General features: G+C 46.1%; 1 long non-coding RNA gene across 2 annotated transcripts in view; it reads right to left on the bottom strand.

Annotated features, from left to right (window-relative positions):
* LOC129707925 (uncharacterized) overlaps window positions 1–22141 on the bottom strand; it is a 191510-nt gene that overhangs the window by 94302 nt on the left and 75067 nt on the right. For both annotated transcript variants that reach the window (XR_008725254.1, XR_008725255.1), the window contains exon 3: window positions 10095–10251. This is a non-coding gene — a long non-coding RNA (uncharacterized LOC129707925). The remainder of the gene's footprint in view (window positions 1–10094; window positions 10252–22141) is intronic.

The raw sequence follows: 22141 nt of genomic DNA, 5'->3' as shown, positions 1-22141 counted from the left end.
CACACGATTACAATCTACAGTGTATAGATGATGTGGATCAGGGGTGGGCAACCTTGTTCTGCATCGGGGCCGGGACGTATGTCTGTGAGCGGATGGAGGGCCACATCTATCATGTGTACACATGGATCCCGCCCCGGATGGCAGGCATCAAATCACGTGCTCACAGGAGGTAGACAAAAATGCTGGAGAAACTCAGTGGGTGAGGCAGCCTCATGCAACCCTTGCATGTCTCACCCGCTGAGTTTCTCCAGCATTTATGTCTACCTTCGATTTTTCCAGCATCTGCAGTTCTTTCTTAATCGTGTTCACAGAAGGTGCGTGGCCACGCCGGCGGCTTTGCGCAGGATACGGTACAGCCAGAGCTCGGCTGCGCTCGGCGTGCGGGATGATCACGGATTACAGGCCGCACTCGACCCAGGGGCCATGGGTTGCCGACCCCTGAAGTAGAGAGAGCATTTAGCATTAAGAGGAAAGTTACAAATTCTGAAGCAGCAACATGGAAGCACGTTGAACACACAGACAGAATTTAATCATCGCTATTCTACTTGTGTCACAACTATAACGCCGAGGTTACTTATGAAGAATGAAAAGGGAATGCGTGTACTGAGATCTGCCATTTCTTTCATCATTGCACTACAGGTTAACGGCGAAAACACATTCAGGTTGCCCATGAGAAAGTGAAAGTTATGCGCTCAATTACATGAGAAACAAAACTAAAAGAAAACCTTTTGTTCAGGCAAGTCCTTCGTTGTGCAAAAACATGGTCTTTAGTAAACCACAGTGAGGATAAGATAGTCATACAAAACACATCTTCACATCTAGAGACACTCCGAGCACTGGTGTTGGAATCAACATGCAACAGTGGTTTCAATCCTGTAACCACTACAAACAAATTTTATAGGGTGTGGCGGGGGGGTGGGGAATAGAGGGAGCAGCACAAGGCGGCACAGCAGTAGAGTTACTGCCTCACCACGCCAGAGACCTAGGTTCAATCCTGACCACGTGTGCCTGGCTGTATAAATTTGTCTGTTTGCCCTGTGCAATCCCAAGCAGCGAGAGTTTCGATCGCCCCCGACCGCGGGAGAAATAAAGAGGAAGAATGAACTTTTTTGCCTTCCATCACAGTGAGGAACGTGGGGAATCCACTGTGGTGGATGTTTATGTTAACTTGCATGTAGTTGTGTGTCTTGTTGCTTTTGTCTGCGTATGGCTGTATGGTAATACACATATCACTGTACCTTAATTGGTACACGGGACAATAAACAGACCTTTGACCGCGTGGGTTTTCCTCAGGAGCTCCAGTTTCCTCCCACGCTCCAAAGACGTACAAGTTTGTAGGGCAATTGGCTTCTGTAAATTATCCCATCGCAGACTCGGTGGGCCGAAGGGCCGTCTCCACGCTGTATTTCCAAAGAATATTTTCGCCAAGATGACTCAAGTGGCTCAAGCAGTTCACCCAAACACAGGGTCATAGAATTATAGTATGGAAACAGGCCCTTTGGCCCAACCTGCCCACATGGACCAACATGCCCCAACTACACTCATCGCACCTGCCTGCGTTTGTCCCATTCCTTCCAAAAAATTTCCTATCCATGTGCCTGTCAACATGTTTCTTAAACCTTGCAATGGTCCCTGCCACAACTCCCTCCTGTGGCAGCTTGTTCCATTCACCCACCACCCTTTGTGCAAAAACATTGCCCCTCTGGTCCCTGTTAAATCTTGTCCCCCTCACCATAAACCTATGACTCAAGGACAATTAAGAATGAGCAGTAAATGTTGGGCAATTAATGTTTAAGAAAGAATTGCAGATGCTGGAAAAATAGAAGGTAGACAAAAAATGCTGGAGAAACTCAGCGGGTGAGGCAGCATCAATGGAGAGAAGGAATTGGTTTTGGGGCAAGACCCTTCTTCAGACTGTGGGTAGGGAGGGGGGGGGAGCAGGAAAAAGAAAGGAAGTAGGCGGAGACAGTGCAGAGTGAGCGGAGGGCTGTTCGTTCATGGGGGGGGCGACGTTAGAGTGAGTAAGGGGAGTGGAAAAGTTGAGGCTGTTGATGTCCCGCCATCAGTTTAAAATGAAACAGTCTAAAGAAGGTTTGTCTACGCCTACTTCCTTTCTTCCCCCCCCCCCACTGACATCAGTCTGAAGAATAGTCTTGACCCAAAACATCACCAGTTCCTTCTCTCCATACATGCTGCCTCACCTGCTGAGTTTCTCCAGCATTATTGTCCACGTTGGGCTTCCCAGTGAAGGAGTCAATGTACCATGTGAAGCGTTGGAGAGTCAAAAGATAGAAATGTCTCAAATATTTGCAATGCAAACCCAGGTTATGGTGAGTCAAGGGTGACTGACGTCACTCAGGGGCAAGACTGACACTACTTGGCTTCCACAAGGCCATGCGACAAAGGATAACGTAATCGATCTAGACAATTGATTGAAGCCGGGACACTGCAGGATGTTGGCTGGCTCACCACAACTGTACCCTTGTGCATCCATCCGAGTCCATAAACACTGGCAGTGCCAAGCTCTGCTGCATGTTACAACATGATTAAGCTGGCATGCATCGTGAAATGTGCAGTCCCAACAGGCAAATAGAACCTCTGGCAGTTCAGTTCAGAGATGGCGCGTGAAAACAGGCCCTTCATCCCACCAAGTCCACGCCGACCAGCGATCGCCTGTGCACTCATTCAATCCCATTAGGGACCATTTACAGAAGCCAATTCACCCACAAAACTGTATGTCTTTGGAGTGTAGAAGTGATCTGTACGGTGTCAGGGGTTATGGGGAGGAGGCAGGAGAATGGGGTTAAGATGGAGAGATAGATCAGCCATCATTGAATGGCGGAGTCAACTTGATGGGCCGAATGGCCTAATTCTGCACCCGCCAGAGGGCGGTGGAGGCCGGTTCTCTGGACGCTTTCAAGGAAGAGCTAGATAGGGCTCTTGAAGATAGCGGAGGTCTATAGTCAATGTGTATTTTGACACTGGACTGATATTAGGTTATACCTGTTATTAATGTAACCCTGATCCCTAGGTATCAACGCCATTGTTATGTTTATCATTATTCTTTTTGCTCTGTTTCTTATGTTTTGTTTTTGTTTTTTGGGAAAAAAAATTTAATAAAAAAGATTTTAAAAGGAAGAAAGAAGATAGCGGGGTCAGGGGATATGGGGAGAAGGCAGGAACGGGGGGTACTGATTGGGGATGATCGGCCATGATCACATTGAATGGCGGAGCTGGCTCAAAGGGCCAAAAATGGCCGACTCCTGCACCTATTGTCCATTGTCACTTATGAAGTTACGAAACCGGAGCACCCGGAGAAAACCCACGCAGTCACAAGGAGAACATAACACCGTACAGACAGCACCCATGGTAAGGATCAAACTCGGGTCTCTGGCACTGTGAGGCAGCAACTCTACTGCTGCACCACTGAGCTGCCCCAATTTAAACCTCTATGTTTGAGTACACAAACCCGACAGTGGAAGTCAAGCCACTGACCTGAAATTATATCGCTCATTTCTCAACTTGATAGCACAGCGAAGGATATTGTATAAATGACTAGCACAAGATCATCAAACAACAAGTTACGAGTATCCAGTAGCACTAACACAGCTTCCATGACAAGACCATTAGTATAATCGTATTCAGCTTTGGATTCCTGAACTGGACATCATGTGCAAGATAAAATTCCAGAGTGGTGATTAGCAAGGTTTATTTGGCAGAACAAAAATGCTTGGAATCTTCAGCCACCTTCCTCCAATCTGGGTTGTTGCCATTTCAATAGAGTAAGGAAATAGCTTCCCCATTTCTCACTTCCTGTCAAATGTTTTTAATCTTCCCAGGGACAGTCACAATTTGTTGCCACATTCATCAGTCTCACGAGGACGTAATTAGTGTTTGTCTCTCTGTGCACTCCAAGTAGATTTGGTGGCACCAAAAGTAGAGGTGCTGCCTTGTCGCCAGAGGCCCGGGTTCAAACCCGACCTCGTCTGTGGTTTATGTGGAGTTGGCATATTCTCTGTGATCAGGTGAGTTTCCTCTGGGTTCTCCAGTCACTACCCACATCCCCAAGACATGTTCATCAGTGATAGGGGCTCCTAATAAGGTCATAAGCATTAGGAGCAGAATTAGGCTATTCGGCCCATCAAGTCTACTTCATCATTCAATCATGACTAATCTAATCTCTTCCCCTCAACCCAATTTTCCTGCCATCTCCCCACAACCCCTGACACCCGCACTAATCAAGACCCGCAGGTTGATAGGACAATTGACCATTGGAAATTGCCCAGAGTGTGTCGCTGAGTGGCAGATTTTGGATGGGAATTGATATGCGCGAGGTGAGAATAAAGTGAGACTTGGCTAAAACAATGGGACGTACGGTATAGGAACAGGAACAGGCCCTTGGGTCTGAACTGACCATCAACGACCAACTCTAAATGGGGATAAGATGGTGTGGAAAACAGTGTTTGAGTGGAACATGATAACCAACTTGCAGCACTGAGCAAACCAAAAGGACATTAGGACAAGCCCGTTTTGGCTCAACCCAGAAATCATAAAATGCACAAAGGAGGTGGCCATTCGGCCCATCAAGTCTGTGCCAGTACACAAAGGACCCCTCAAGTAAGCCCAACTTCCAGCATGAGATTCACAGCCCAGTACGGTTCATTCAATATACATCCAAACTTATTTAAATCTGCTGGGAGATCTTTCGGGCAAAGGGTTTGTGTGTGAAATTGATTTGCCTTAAATCATTCTGTACTGAAAACCTCAGCCCACTGTTCTGACTCCCTCTGAGAAGGGCGGTGAGGTGGGAGGGGGGGGGAGATAATTGATCCTTTTTATTTCCTTCACCCCTCAATTTTAGACTCATGTTTTAGGGATACAGCATGGAGATAGGCCTCTCGGCCCATCATGTCCGTGCCAACCCACAATCACCAACACTCTAGTGCTAAGTTATCCCAGTTTTGAACCGTACACACGAGAGGCAATTTACAGACGGCAAATAGATGACAAATCTGCACGTCTTTGGAAGGTGGGAGCATGGTGGCGCAGCGGTAGAGTTGCTGCCTTACAGCGAATGCAGAGCCAGAGATCCGGGTTCGATCCCGACCACGGGTGCTGTCAGTACGGAATTTGTACGTTCTCCCCGTGACCTGCGTGGTTTTTCTCCGAGATCTTCGGTTTCCTCCCACACTCTAAAGACATCCAGGTTTGTAGGTTAATTGGCTTGGTAAATGTAAGAAATGTCCCTAGCGTGTGGAGGATGGTGTTAATGTGCGGGGATCGCTGGTTGGCGCGGACCCAGTGGGCCGAAGGGCCTGTTTCCGCGCTGTATCACTAAACTAAACTAGTGCAACCGGAGAAAAACCTCATGGCCACAGGGAGATCACACAAACTCTACCGAAAGCACCCTTAGTCGGGTTTGAACCTGGGTCTCTGGCACTGTGAGGCAGTGACTCTGCAGCTGCACCACAGGCAAGCCTTTCCAAATCACCCCGCTGTGCATCCTCCTGCACTGTCAATTCATAGTGAACATTTACCAATGGGAATCTGACAGGCCGACAGTATATTAACTAAAACCTCATGGATCACACACTGAGCCCAAGGAAATGTTATTCCTACTGGAACATGCACCGACACAAAAACTGATTTACGACTAATCCAGTTGACGTTTGATGTGATTGAGTTCGGGGCAGTGTTCTTGTCGGTGTTACCAAGGGCACAGAACAGTGTCCCGAGTCAAGGGTATTCAAATTGTCGTCTGCACGAGAAACAGAACAGTAAAATTGTTGAAACAAAGAACTGGTTTACAAAGGAGAGCAGAGTGCTGGAGTAGCTCAGCAGGTCAGGCAGCACTTCTGGAGAACTTGGACAGGTGACGTCTAAGGTCGGGAACCTTCTAACAATAAAGTCGTTACTTGCTGCAACCTTGCAGGCATCTTAATGCAAGGCAACGAATTAAAAAAATAAACATTACTGCAAATTATTAGGAAGGAACTGATGAGTCTGAATAAGGGCCCTGACCCGAAACATCATCCATCCTTTTTCTCCAGAGACGCTGCCTGACCCACTGAGTTACTCCAGCACTTTGCGTCTATCATCAATGCAAATTATTCGTTACATCAGTTTACCAGATCATGATAGCGTAAGGGTGTAGTGCAGCATTTATACAAAGTACATGATAGTCGGGTGTCGGGGTAGGATTGTGCATTGCGGTTTAAGATGGTTCTTAAGATAAAATGGATCATTTTTGGAATATCGGAAGGTAACCCAGAATTAAATAGGTTTCAAAAGAACTTACTTAATTATGGGCTAATAATGGGGAAAAAAGCTTATACTTAAATTTTGGAAAAATGCTCCAATACCAACAACAAAAATGTGGATTTCAAACATGTTCGAAACACTACACTTGGAAGAGATGAGACTCCTCCTAGCAGGCAAAGCAGATCACTTCCAAAAGACGTGGTCTGCATTTATGGAACTATTACAAGCATAAGGTGCAATAATAAGTTAAAACATAAAGGCTACCAGGACCTGGTACTGGGGGGTATAAAATAAATTTAAAATAAAAACACGGTTGGTATATCCTTTTTTGCGGAGTTTTGTGTTACAATAGAGCGATTGATTTTCCTTTCTTCTTTTTTTTCTTTTCTTTCTAGGGTCTTATTTCTTTTCTTTGCTTCCTTCTCTAATTCCTTCCCTAAGGGGTTCTCTTCTCCCAACACTTTCCTGCACCTTCACGATTCTTGCTTACTTTCCTTACTTCTTTTATTTCTATCTTTTTTAAAGCTCAAAAAATGAAGTGGTACAACATAATGTAATAAGATATATGCGATGTATTAATGTGATTTACTGTACTGCTAATAAAAAAATTTAAAAAAAGAAGAAAAAAAAAAAAGATGGTTCTTAAGAAGCCATTCTCGAACCAGCTCTCGAGCTCCTGTATCCTTTGATTTGTACGGGTGTCAGGGGTTTATGGGGAGAAGGCAGGAGAATGGGGTAGCGCAGGAGAGAGAGATCAGCCATGATTGAATGGCGGGGTAGATTCGATGGGCCGATTGGCCTAATTTGGCTCCTATCACTTCTGAACTGTACCTTTCATCGCGATGGTAGCAGTGAGGTGAGAGCACAACCAGGATGGTGCTGGACTATGAAATGTGTCACCAATCATTACAGACACCATTATCCAGAAATACTTGAAAACCAAACAGGTGGAGATACCAAAAATATGAAACGTTGCATTTTCTGTTCAATCTGGCCTATAGGAGTTAGGAGGGAGAGATAGGCGAGGTAGCCATGATTGAATGGCGGAGTAGACTTTAGATGGTCCGAATGGCCTGATTCCACTCCTATTCCTTAAGACCTTTACAGGTTGGAGACCTTTGCACAGTAAAATCTCCCCATGTGGTACGGCGCTAATTACAAACCAACGCACCAAGAACCAACAGCCGGAGAGAATACTGGGACCAACAAACGCACGATCACGCACAAAAATAAGAATGAGCAAAAATCTGTGATGAAACGTGGGAAAAACAAGAGACAACAAAGAAACAGTTGAACCTATCATCCCACCCACAGACAACGCACGACAAGATTCCTCATGTTCCCTAGATGTCGAGCTACCAAAATATTTATCCAACCATTTATGCTGTTGAATTTTGTTCAACTTTTTGACAGATTACATCATTTTATGAAACCATCAGCTCTTTTAAAAAAAAATAAAGGTGGTGATCAACATGTAATGAGCTGTTTAAACTTATAATACACCATATTCATTGTCGGGTGATAAACAGAAAATCCCTTTGATCCCTGGAACTGCTTTTTAAAAAAAAATTAGTTTAGAGATGCAGCCTGGAAACAGGCCCTTCGGCCCACTGAGTCCACAATAGCCATCGATCACCCGTTCACATTAGCTCTGTGTTAGCACACCTTCTCATCCACTCTCTACACACTAGGGACAGTTTGCAGAGGCCAATTAACTTACACACGCACGCACACGCGCACCTTTTGGGATGCGGGAGGAAACCGGAGGACCTGGAGGAAACCACAGAAACATCACCCGAAGTCAGGATCGAACCTGGGACTCTGGCACTGTGAATGCAGCGGCTCAACCCGCTGCGCCACTCTTGTCATGTCCTCAGGATGCTCCAAACCTCAGCTCAAAAGGACAAACTGTTCAAGTGCTCATCTCTATCACCAGCCTTCACTGTTTTTTGGACAATGGAGTTATAAGATTAAATGCGTATTAAGGAACTGCAGATGCCGAAGATACACACAAAAAGTATGTAACTCGGCAGGACCGGCAGAATCTCTGGAGAGAAGGAATGGTGACGTTTCCTGTCGATACTCTTCTTCAGACAGTGTCAGGGGAGAGGGAAACGAGAGATATGGAAGGGTAGGGAGTGAAAACGAGAGATCAAAGGAGACAAAGCTCATGGAAAATGTAGAATAGATCATTGTTAGCGAGGGGAAAGTGACAATGAGGCATACGGACTGAAGAAAGGCCTCAACCCAAAATGTCACCCATTCCGTCTCTCCAGAGATGCTGCCTGACCCACTGGGCTACCCCAGCTTTTTGTGTCTATCTTTTTGAGTTTTAAGATTAGCTGATCACCGATTCTGGAGCGAGCATCAGCATGAAAGTTGTGAGGAAAGTTGTTGAGAAGACAAAATAAATAAGATGGCCTTTAGTGCAAGATGACGTTTGTTTTACAACAGAACTGTTTTAATTTTAATACGGACAATTCAACCTCATCCTTTGAGTTACTTGGTGACAAGTTAACAAACATGACAACCTCAACTTAGAATGCGGATCAGGAATGAAGACTATGACACCAGCACAAACGCAACAAATCTGTTTGGCCTAGTTATTAATTGGGTTAATAGAAGCTACTGTTTGAGTGGCCTATTTGAATAGGGAAAGATGGAAGGTAACAGCTCTGAACTCCAATGATACATTTTTTAAATGAGCATAGCCAAGATCCTGGGGTGTGTTTTAAAAACAGAGAGACTAAGAGATTCAAATACATAATTCCCTGAAAGAGGTGACAGGTACATTAGGTGGCAAAGGCAGATATGGCATGCTCTCCTTCACTGGAAAATAATAATCATAGAGTGATGCAGCATAGAAACTGGGCGTTGGGCCCAACTTGCCTATATGTCCCAGCTACACTAGTCCCACCTGCCTGCGTTTGGCCCATATCCCTCCAAACCTGTCCTATCCATGTACCTGCTTCTTAAACGTTGGGATAGTTCCCTGTCTCAACTACCTCCTCTGGCAGCTCGTTCCATACACCCACCACCCTTTGTGTGAAAAAGTTACCCTTCAGATTCCTATTAAATCTTTTCCCCTTCACCTTGAATCTCTGGTCCTCGATTCACCTCCTCTGGGCAAGAGACTGTGCATCGTAAATATAGAGAAATGTGAGGTGTTGCATTTTGGGAGGTCTAACATGGGCAGGGGACAGTGAATGCTAGGCCTCTGGGAAGTGTTGTAGGGCAGAGGGATCTAGGATAGAGGGTAGAGGATTCTAAAACGAGAGGACATAGACTTAAGGTGAGAGGGACATCCAGAATGGCAACTTGTTCAGCATGGACATGATGAGCTACAGGGCCCCTTTCCAAGGATACAAGGAACTGCTGACGCTGGTTTTTCGTGTTCCCTGGAGATGCTGCTTGACCTGCTGAGTTATTCCAGCACGGTCTTAAGAGGGACCTCAGGGGCATTATGTCTTGGAAGGTAGTTCGTATGTGGAATAAGCTGCCAGAGGAAGCTATGGATGCGGATGGAATGATCATGACGTTCAAAGGACATTTGGACAGATGTAGGAATAGGAAGGGGTTTAGAGGGATAAGGGCCAAATGCAGGCAATTAGGACGGGTCCAGAATGCCAACTTCTTCAGCATGGACAGGATGAGCTGCAAGGCCCGTTTCCATGGATACGAGGAACTGCTGATGCTGGTTTTATCCAGAGATGCTGCCAGAACTGCTGAGTTACTCCAACGCTGTCTTATTTTTGGCCCTGCTTCCGTGCTGCACAACTCTGTGACCACATCAAACTGGAGGGGTTACAAGACAAGCTCAAGAGATCACTTACCAAGAGAAGCAATATTTTCTGCTGTCAAATCTGCAAACAGCCGAGGTCTGTGCCCGTTGTTGTTCTTATCTGCGGACGGTCTACACAAGCCTTGGGAACCAGACCTTCACCATCTGATCCCATGATGGAGCTCATCACCTCATTGGCAAAGGAAGTTCTGTTGAGGGGCAGAAATTAGATCAGATTACCGAAAGCAACTCTATATATCCATCTGTTTATTGATTTATTTATCTATCCATGTTTCTTTATTTATTTATCAGTTTATCTGCCTTTAATTATTTATTTATTTAGTTATTTTGAGACGAGAGCAAAGCTAACAGATTCATTTACTAGAATATCGAACAGTACAGCGCTGGAACATACCGTGTGGCCGATATTAACCGGGCCAAACGTTATGCCTCCAGCAGCACGCTCCATGCACTGTGTAAACTGAAACCCCATTAGTTCCCTCACCAAAGTCTTAAGAGTCATGCTTAAATGAATCTCCTCTACCTGCAGGTGGTCCACATGCCTCCATTCCCTGCATATCCATATACCAAAAACAACTTATTTCCTGCTATTATCAGCCTCCTGAACAGATCTCTCATATGGTGTACAATTTTGGTCGCCCAATTATAGGAAGGATGTCAACAAAATAGGGAGAGTACAGAGGAGATTTACTAGAATGTTGCCTGGGTTTCAACAACTAAGTTACAGAGATAGGTTGAATAAGTTAGGTCTTTATTCTCTGGAGCGCAGAAGGTTAAGGGGGGACTTGATAGAGGTCTTTAAAATGATGAGAGGTATAGACAGAGTTGATGTGGACAAGCTTTTCCCTTTGAGAATAGGGAAGATTCAAACAAGAGGACATGACTTCAGAATTAAGGGACAGAAGTTTAGGGGAAACATGAGGGGGAACTTCTTTACTCAGAGAGTGGTAGCGGTGTGGAATGAGCTTCCAGTGGAAGTGGTGGAGGCAGGTTCGTTGGTATCATTTAAAAATAAATTGGATAGGCATATGGATGAGAAGGAAATGGAGGGTTATGGTATGAGTGCAGCCAGGTGGGACTAAGGGAAAAAAAGTTGTTCGGCGCGGACTTGTAGGGCCGAGATGGCCTGTTTCCGTGCTGTAATTGTTATATGGTTATATGGTTATATGCCAAGGATGTGTACACAATCTTCCAATTCACCTCCAGTTATTGCCTTAGAGGGCCAGAGACCTGGGTTCCATCGTGACTATGGAACGTCTGTACGGAGTTTGTATGTTCTCCCCGTGACCTGGATGGGTTTTCTCCGGGTGCTCCGGTTTCCTCCCACACTTGTAAAGGATTGGAGCTTAATTGGCTTGGTATAAACGTAAATATTTGGCCCCTAGTGTGTGTAGGACAGTGTTAATGTGCGGGGATCACTGCGGATTCAGTGAGCCAAAGGGCCTGTTTCTGCGCTGTATCTCTAAACTAAACTTCTAACTGTTGGACAAAAATGCCGGAGAAACCCTGGGATTCGGCCCGAAACGTTGCCTATTTCCTTCGCTCCGTAGATGCTGCCTCACCCGCTGAGTTTCTCCAGCATTTTTGTCTACCTTCGATTTTCCAGCATCCGCAGTTCCTTCTTAAACATTCTACCCGTTGGACGTGTGCAAGGTAAGATTTGCCTGGATATTCAGTTTTTCCACTGTATCTCAGTGCACGTGTTAACAATAAACCAAAACCTTTATTCAACCCAGCATAAACCTGGTGATGAATATCCGAGTCGACAGAAGATTGTGCAGCAATCAGACCAACAGCAAAACGAAAAAGGGGCAAGGAAAAAAGAGAGAAAAATCAAGAGGCTGGCGGAGAGTTAAGTGCCTGTCCGTCCCACTTTCACGGCCTCTGCCGAGTTTGCCCTTGACTCATACTCGTAGCATGGTTGTCACAAGGTCGTAGGTGGGTCGTAGCAGGCAGTGATGCCAGTCGTAGGTACTCGTGGCATCAAGTAGGTTGCGGCGTTTTTTTCGAGCCTGTTGAAAAATGTCCACGAGTAAAAAAGGGCGTGAAATTAGGTCATGAAAGTGGGACAGGGCCCTTTACTGGAATTAAGAATACAGTCGTTGGGAGTCAACCGTAAAGGAGGTCAACAGCCTAAAGTAGACATCGAAGAGGGAAACGAGTTGATGGACTTGATCAGCAACTTGATGACGCACACAACTCTGCCACAAACAGCAGTCAGAAGACAATTGGAGAGAAGATGGCAGAGGAGGATGTACCCGGGTTGAACTCTCTGCCACAGAAGGTAGTTGAGGCCAGTCCCTTGTGGCTAAAGTGATCAGGGGGTATGGAGAGAAGGATACCGAGTTGGATGATCAGCCATGATCATATTGAATGGCGGTGCAGGCTCGAAGGGCCGAATGGCCTACTCCTGCACCTATTTTCTATGTTTCTATGAAGACCGGTTTTGAAATATCCTTGAAAAAGAAATGACAATGTACAGTGTTGTCACCGACGGTGGCTTCACTCAGTCATAGTTGTCCTGCGTCTTGCGGGAAACATCTACTATTCTTCTCAAAATTCCTTCAGTATTGGTTATCAAATGGCAGAATGTGTTTGTCTATCTAAAATTTACTTTCAACATTTCCCTCCATGCAAAATTGTTAAACGTTCCGTTTGTTCAGACAAGATTCTTGGCACGGAAATAAACAGGAGACAGCTTTAACAATCTCTTGTGCAGAAGAGCAGCTTGAAATGGAACCTGGCAGCACAGTCACAGTCGTTAGGCAGCTGCATTACAATAGACAATAGTCAATAGGTGCAGGAGGAGGCCATTCGGCCCTTCGAGCCAGCACCGCCATTCAATGTGATCATGGCTGATCATCCACGATCATTACCATGGGACCCACCACATTTCGCTGCAGTTCAAAGGCTGTTCATCAAACCCACTCCCCACCATACTAGTACCGACCTATCCTCAATCAAATGCTTCATTCAATGTGAAGATAGACACAAAAAAGCTGGTGTAACTCTGCGGGACAGGCAGCATCTCGGTAGAGAGAGAGAGAGAATGGGTGATGTTTCGGGTCGAGACCCCGCTTCATTCAATGTGCCCACTCAACATTTACACATTTGATTGCAAGTCCCCTGACCTTTCCTTCAGCCAAATCCACCGCCTCTCCAGAAGATATTGAGCACGCTATTCCCCAGAACTAAGTACTTTCAAACAGAAAAGTCCTCTGCTGCTTGCACAGCGTTCCAACACATATTGTGCAGCAAATAGACCAATTGGCATCACAACCAGACCTGTGGTGCCCAGTTCCACTCACACATCATGTGTAAGAAGGAACTGCAGATGCTGGTTTAAACTGCAGCATAATGCTGGAGTAACTCAGCGGGACAGGCAGCATCTCTCGTGCCAACACCATAAACAGAATGCATAACCTGGCACAGTGGCGCAGTAGTAGAGCCGGATTTGATCCGGACTATGGGTGCTGTCTGTATGGAGTTTGTACGTTCTCCCCGTGACCTGTGTGGGTTATGCCATACAATAGAATTTTATTCATCCCAGGAGGGAAGTTAATTTGCCAACAGTCATAACAGGCACAAAATACATGAAACATGAAAATAAAGTGACGCGTGGGGTGAGGCTTTGGGGATGTGCAAAGATTGGGGAGGTGGGGGGGGGGGGTGGGTTCAGTGTCAGTCTATCCCAAGACAGAAGGGGAGGAATTGTAGAGTTTGATAGCCACAGGGAAGAAGGATCTCCTGTGGCGTTCTGTGCTGCATCTTGGTGGAACCAGTCTGTTGCTGAAGGTGCTCCTGAGGTTGACCAGTGTGTCAAGGAGGGGGTGAGCTGTACGGTCGATGATGCTTTACAGTTTCTGCAACAAAGTCATTGACCACACCTCGGTATTCAGCTTCTCTCCCCTCATTTCTCCTAGATCTTTGGATTCCTCCCACACTCCAAAGACGTACAGGTTTGTCCAGTGGCGGACTGGGTCTAAAAATATTGGTTGCCAGGACACAAAGGGGGCACACTTCATCGGGGGCCCACTTGATATAGGGGGCCCACTTCATCAGGGGCCCACTTGCCATCGGGCAAGCTGACACCACTGGCCAGTCCGCCACTGGGTTTGTTGGTTAATTGGCTTGCTATAATGGTAAATTGTCCCTAATGTGTGTAGGATAGTGTAAGTGTGCAGGGATAGTTGGTCGGTGCGGACTCGGTGGGCTGAAGGACCTGTTTCCGCACTGTAACTCCGAACTAAACCCAATTGTGCCGTGCCAAGTGGATGACTTCGCGAAAAGCACGAGTCACACTTCAGCGGCAAAACAAAACGTACAGAACAACATCTGACTTGCATTTTATAATCACCACATGAAGAGTAAACAACCAGACGGCAATTTATTTTTGTTCCCCTGCACATCTGCTTGCTGCAAGCAACCGAGGGTGAGGCTACATTGCATCAACCTGCATCACTGCAACTGCAAGAGAACTTGGACACAAAGTGGTGGAGTAACTCAGCGGGACAGGCAGCATCTCTGGAGAAATGGAATAGGTCGAGAGCCTTCTTCAGATTGTGAGTCACCTTCAAGAAAGGTGGAGCTTGCGGCGAATCTCCTTTTTTGGACGCGAGCATTGACAATTCTGGTTTCAAAGTGTCTGAAAGTGACTTCAAAGCACCAGTTGATGCTGTGGCTGTATTCGCATGCAATGTACGATTAATCAGTCTTAATTTAACCGAGACAATTACTCAGAATCTCGACATATCCGTTCAGCACGCGAGATGGTCAGAATATCAGCCTGTAAAATTATCCGCCTTCTCAAGTATGTGATTTTGTCCGCTGTGTTCGTTTTGGGTATACAGCGCGGAAACCGGCCCTTCGACTCAAGAGTCCACGCCGGCTAGTGATCCCCGCATATTAGCACAATCCTACACCCACACAAGAGGGACAATTTACATATATACCAGGTCAATTAACCTACAAACCTGTACATCTTTGGAGTGTGGGAGGAACCCAAAGATCACGCGGTCACGGGGAGAACGTACAAACTCCGTGCAGACAGCACCCGTGGACAGGATCAAACCCGGGTCTCTGGAGCTGAGAGCGTTGTAAGGCAGAAACTCTATCGCTGCGCCACCATGCCACCCTTTGCTTGGGACTAGCGTAGATGGGACATGTTGGGCGGAAAGGCCCGTATCCACACTGGATGACTCTAAATGGCAGATGGTTGCACAAAACATGCATCAACAAGTGCTGGACTCAAGTCTACTTGGACCACCATGTTACCTTCCAGTTGCTGTGAATTTCACAAACCAGTACAACAGAAATTAGCTAAACAAGTTCAGGCAAGTCAATGTCCAAAGCAAAACACGCGGCTATCTTCGTTATGAAGTCCAATTGTCCTTACGCAGGAACAGGTAGCACAAAGATCACAGAACAGCAACCAATAAAACTCAATGTCAAACTTCAAAACTGTTTCTGAACAGTTGCAAATATTTTCCCCAGTTTACAAAATGTTGCATAAGACAAAACCCATTATGTGTACAAAGGAATTGTAGATGCTGGTTTATACTGAAGATAGACACAAAGTGCTGGAGTAACTCAGCGGGTCACGCAGCATCTCTGGAGGAAAAGGATCCAACCATGTCCTCCATAGATGCCGCCTGACCCACTGAGTACTCCAGTACTTTGTGTCTACAGACGTCTTATAATTTGTTCAAGAAAGCAGGCAGCTCATTCCCCTCTGTGAATGATTACAGTTATACAATGTTCTTTCAGTAACTGAGTATTTGTTCTTAATCTCAAATTTAGCGAGCTGCTGACAATGTGTGTGGGGTGGGGGGAGGGGTGGAATTAAAAAATGTGGGCTATTATAATATTAATTCAAGAGGAATTTGCAATGCTTTACTCAGATTGGTTGCTCTTGGTTCCCGTAGGGTGGCGCGGCGATAGTTCTACCGCCTTACAGCGCCAGAGACCTGGGTTCGATCCTGATTACCGGTGCTTGTCTGTATGGAGTTCTGTACATTATTCCCGTGACCTGCCTTGATTTTCCCCCCCCGAGATCTCGTGTTTCCTCCTACAATCCATAGACGTACAGGTTTGGAGGTCAATTGGCTTGGTATAAATGTACAAATGTAAACAATTGTCCCCGGAGCGTGCAGGGTGCTGATAATGTGCTGGGATCGCTGGTCGGCATGGACACGGTGGGTCGAAGTGCCAGTTTCCACGCTGTATCTCTAAACTAAAAAAAATAAAGTGGACTTCAGTGGAACTCTGGACTAACATTCCCGCCTGCATTGATCACACAAATCAACGTCAGATGTGGAGTATAAAAGGACCACGGAAAAGAGTGCATTCTTAAGGCCCACTCGGTTGTATGGTCAGGGTCAATTTCCTGAACCAAGTTGAATAAAGAGGTGGCATTTTAATGGAGCAATGATTCATTCCACATTTAAAGTCTCTCGCCCTTGTAAAACTGGATATTTACACAAGGAAGGAAACAGGATGACAAGACCACACTCTACCAGGCCGTGACACACTCATTCACTCCCTGATTTCAAACATAAGCATGCTGCACAATTACTCATCAGACGACAGGTTCAAAACACCAGTAAGCTCCAACCATAACGGACTGAAGAGCACAAAACAAAATAAAAAGATGCTTTGCCATCGCTGGCTCAGACCCCCAACTGATGGAGTAAAATCAGACCTGCGCTCTCGCAGAATACTTTTAGAATTGGAATGTTAAATCAGAAAAACATCATAGAGTCCTACAACATCGAAACAGCCCCTTTGGCAGAACTTGCCCACACCGACCCACGTCTCCCATCAACACTAGTCCCACCTTCCTGCATTTAGCCCATGTCCCTCAAAACTTGTCCTATCCCTGTACCCATCTAATTGTTTCTTAAACGTTGTGATAGTCCCTGCCTCAACTACATCTGGCAGCTCGTTCCATACACCCACCACCCCTTGTGTGAAAAAGTTGCCCCTTAAGATTCCTATTCAATCTTTTTCCCTTCACCATAAACCAACGTCCTCTGCTTCTCTTGTATCTGCATCTTGCACCATGGCTCCTGTATCATGTACCCACCCGTTTCCAAAATGCTCACTATGACTGCAACATGCAGTGTGGTAATCCTACTTCCTCCTGCATTTAAGGCCTAGATACATTGCCACGCAATAGAAGCCTGCAGACCAAAAGCGGGCAAACATGACCACTTGCAGGCAAGTAAAACAGGTGGGCAAATGACTAATTCCACATTCACAATAACAAACCATCAGTAGTTTGAAAACCCTGTGCACTAACATCCACACACACACATTAATGACTTGTGCCGGTCACTCAGAGAGTATGGGTTTGAAGAGAGCTTGTTATGTATTGGGGTACAGAAGATCATGCAATGCGCTGCAGATAACTGGGAACCCTTGGGGGAGGAGGGTGGAGGGAGGAGCGAGGAGGGAGGAGGGAGGAGGGAGGGGGGGGGGGTGGGAGGAGTCAGGAGTCGGCGACAGACTCTGGACAGGGCCGTTTCTAAGATGGCGGCATTTAGAGGAGAGGATCAGTTACGCCAGGACAACGGGCCTTTAACGCCAAGATAATACGGCACTCTCAACTCTGAAACCTCGCGGACGCCAGAAATGTGGCGACTCTTTGTGTACTATCTCAGTGAAGTCTACTGTTACACTACCACTGTTACACTTTTGTAGTTATCTGGGAGTTGAGGAGGCTGGGGGACTTTATTCTTTGGAGCGCGCAAGAGGATGAGTGGTCTTATAGAGCTGTGTGTAAGATCATGAGAGGATTAGATGGGGCCTGGGGCGGAAAAACCCGGGGGGGGGGGGTGGGGGGCAGAGGGGACACGTCCCCCCCCCCCCCCCCCCCCCATGTTTTGAGAGAGGTGGGGGACATCCCCCAAGTTTTTGTGATCCCGATTTTAAAATCTCCGCTTTCCGCGAGGCAGTGGGGTGGGACTGATGATCGAGGGCAGAGTAGAGAGGAGTGGGGGGGGTGGGGGGGTGGGGACCGAGGATAGAGCGCAGCAATTGGAGGAAGGAGACCTGCGCCTCATCTGCAGGCAGAATCGATCCTGGGCCAGGTCACCGGCACTGTCCCTAGTGGGGGGGGGGGGGGGGGGGGGGGGGGGGGGGGGGGGGGGGGGCGCACAGGTCCCGCCAGGTTAACCTCCCTGGACTTGCGGGAAATATGGCCAGCGCGGAGAAGCAGCGCTGGTATCCCGTCAGTACAGACAGGGCTGTAGTTAACCCGGTGAGACAGGCAGAGTTGAGATTGAGCCTCCGAAGCCTCACGCACGAGTGTGCGCTTGCGCGCGCGGCCGCCACAAAGTTGTGCCCCCGTCCCCTCCATGTTTTGATAGCGAGTTCCGCTCTTGGATGGGGCAAATGCACAGTGCCTTTCACCCAGAGTAGGGGAAATCAAGATCCAAAGGATGCAAGGCACGGGGGAGAGGGGGAGATTTAATAGGAACCAGAGGGGCAACTTTTATTTATTTTTTTTTATTATAAACACAAAAGGTGGTAGGTGAGTGGAACGGGCTGCCGGAGGAAATAGTCGAGGAAGGTTCTAATGACATTTTAAATATGTGTGTAGGAAGGATCGGCAGATGCTGGTTTAAACCAAAGATAGACATAAAAAAGCTAGAGGAACTCAGTGGGACAGGCAGCCTCATTGGTGAGAAGGAGTGGGTGACGTTTCGGGTCGAGACCCTTCTTCAGACTAGTAAGAGATAAGGGAAACGAGAGATAGAGACGATTATGTAGAGAGATAAGCTTTTTGTATCTATCTTTGGTTTAAAATATTTGGATAGGATAGTTTTAAAGGCATGTGAGCCAAGCGCAGGCAGGTGGGGCTCATGTGGATGGGGCATGCTGGTCGGCATGGGCAAGATGGGCCGAAGGGCCTGTTCCACACTGTAGGACTCTATGACACTATTTAGCATCATCGATTGAACAGTCATTTTAATTGCCAGGTTTTCATGGATGCAAAATTCATGCAAAGACATGCAACGTTGAGATTTTTCACTTAAACTTCTTGACATGTTTAAATGATTGGTTCAGGACAACGTCAACTAACTCATCGTAGCTGTCTCTCACCACCCACTGCTCAATAAATAATATATGCTCATGAGTGATAAAAGCTGGACTTGCCAACACCACCCACATCCATGCAGCAAACAAGTTGTTTTTTTAAATTCCACAAAATACCCTAGAGCAATCTAAATTCCATTAACATGCCCCTTACAACTTGCTTTATCTCATGCAGTTCTATATTAAAACTATATTGAAATTATTTCATTCCTGTACTGGAGAGAGAGGGGCAGGTGTGCAGCACTGCACACTCTCAGCTGCCTTTCACATTCCATGAGCAGCGTCAGTTCTCATCTGCTCATCAGCCGGATAGACGTGCACCACGCAAACGCCAAGATACAACACACAATGCCAATCGCACATTCCTTCCCTCCAGAGATGCTGCCAGTCTCGCTGAGTTACTCCAGCATTTTGTGTCTATCTTCAGTGAAAACCAGCACCTGCAGTTCCTTTCCTCACTCCCATCCACCCTGGATCAGCATCAGTTTGCATATAGAGCTAATAGGTCAACGGAGGATGCCATCAACATAGCTCTACATTCTGCACTGACACATCTGGAGCGCCCTGGCTCATATGCGAGGATGTTATTTGTAGATTTTAGTTCTGCATTTAATACCATCATCCCCAGCAGAATGGTGGACAAACTGTCTGATCTGGGTGTTAATGCAAACATATGCGGATGGATTAAGGACTTCTTAACGGACCGCCCACAGACTGTCAGGATGGGGTCCAATTACTCCCCATTCCTGACGCTCAGCACAGGAGCGCCACAAGGTTGTGTGCTGAGTCCCATCTTGTATACAATATACACTTATGACTGTACACCAACACAGAGTACAAACATGATCATCAAGTTTGCGGACGACACGACTGTGGTGGGACTGATAAACAACGACGAGTCTGCCTACAGGGATGAAGTCCAAAAACTGACTGTCTGGTGTACAAAAACAACCTGGTACTCAACCCATCAAAGACAAAATAACTGGTCGTTGACTTCAGGAGGAAGAGGAGAGAGGAACCTGCTCCTTTATACATCAAAGGAGACATGGTGGAGAGAGTCACTGGCTTTAAGTTCCTGGGAATAAACATCTCCCAGGACCTCAAATGGCAAATGAACACAGTCACTCTCGTGAAGAAGTCACAGCAGATAAACACTGGGGAAGCAAAATGTAATTCCAAGAAATGCAACATTCTTTAAAATTCTTTTTAAATACTTATTTATTATTTTTACTAATACATGTACATATGTGTCAATGGTTGTCGTGTTTGTATTTTTTAACCGGAGGAGATGCAATGGAATTTCGTTGCACAGTGTTGTGCAATGACAATAAAAATTCATATTCATTCATTCATTCATGCATTCATTTACCACACATGTCAATTGGGATTATCCCCTCCATGTATTCCCAACCTTACTCTCAAAAGGATGCACAAAATAAATATGAAGAAGGGTCTCGACCCGAAACGTTGCCCATTTCCTTCGCTCCATAGATGCTGCCTCACCCGCTGAGTTTCTCCAGAATTTTTGTCTACCTTCGATTTTCCAGCATCTGCAGTTCCTTCTTAAACAACTTGTGTGGACTTCAAGTATTCTCGCTGCTCAGTTTTCCAATAAGATTGGTCCTCGAGCTGCCCACTGCCATTTAGTCCTGTCAACCAGGTTCATCGCTCACAGTTGGAGGTAATGGAGCCACCAGCACTCACGATTGAGGCACCCCACCAGTTCAAAGCTGCTAACCTTTGCATGACAAAAACTCCTGCTGCTTTCATCCATTAACCAATCCTCTCTCCACTTTATCACTCCATAATCCTGCATTTTCAAGAAGCTCTCAAGTGTCAACTCATTAAATTCCTTTCAGAAATCAGACGTGCCACATCAAATCGCTTCCTCTTATTCCCCTCCACTGATAGCATCCAAGAAACAGATAGTTCCCTCAAATCACTCTCATCAAACCCTGTAGAATCAAACTTTGTTGCCATGCCTTGGCATTTTCGTGTCCTCTTGATTGAATTTTACTTTGTATGCCTCGTTGTCAACTTCCCCAGCTAACAATTATCTATTCTACATTTTCTTTGAACTTTGTCCACTTTGATCTCTCGTTTGCACACCTTATCCTTCCATATCTCTCGTTTCCCTCTCCCCTCAGTCTGAAGAAGTCTCAGTCTTGATCCAAAAGGTCACCCATTCCTTCTATCCAGAGAGGCTGCCTGTCCCGCTGAATTACTCCAGCATTTTGTGTCTATCTGCGGTGTAAACCAGCATCTGCAGTTCCTTCCTGCACACAATGAAACTTTGTCACTTGTACCTAGCTAGCTGCAATGAAAACCTTCGATTTTGCATACAAATCACACAAAAGTCACCACAAAGATGCTGACAAAAGTTACAAAAATACAAAATGGAAATAATATTTAAGAAGGAACTGCAGATGCTGGAAAAATCGAAGGTGGACAAAAATGCTGGAGAAACTCAGCGGGTGAGGCAGCATCTATGGAGCGAAGGAATAGGTGACGTTTTGGGTCGTGAAGGTGGACCAATTGCTGGAGAAACTCGGCGGGTGAGGTAGTATCTATGGAGCGAAGGAATAGGTGACGTTTCGAGTCGAGACCCGAAAACCTCACCTATTCCTTCCCTCCATAGATGCCGCCTCACCCGCTGAGTTTCTCCAGCATTTTTGTCTACCTAATGGATATAATGTTAGTTAATAGAAGGTAGTTAAACCAGCATCTGCAATTCCTTCCTACACACTTCTTGTAAATGGACGTCAGGATAACATGACAGCACCCAATCCATATTTTCTCTTCCTCTCGATGAACAGCATCATGTTTGCAACCTCCCATTGCAGTGAGCGATCCAATGTCAGGAGTTTTAAAGAGGAATAAACACCACCATCATTCACAACCACCATCCCTCCCATGTGACAAGTAATCCAAACCCAAACCACTTGGCCTTTGTGTCCAAGAGTGTATCATTAATAAAAA

This window comes from Leucoraja erinacea, chromosome 22, assembly GCF_028641065.1.
Source record: "Leucoraja erinacea ecotype New England chromosome 22, Leri_hhj_1, whole genome shotgun sequence".
Classification (NCBI taxonomy): Eukaryota; Metazoa; Chordata; class Chondrichthyes; order Rajiformes; family Rajidae; genus Leucoraja; species Leucoraja erinaceus.
The sequence above is the reverse complement of the archived record's forward strand: the minus strand, read 5'-3'. Positions and strand labels throughout refer to the sequence as shown.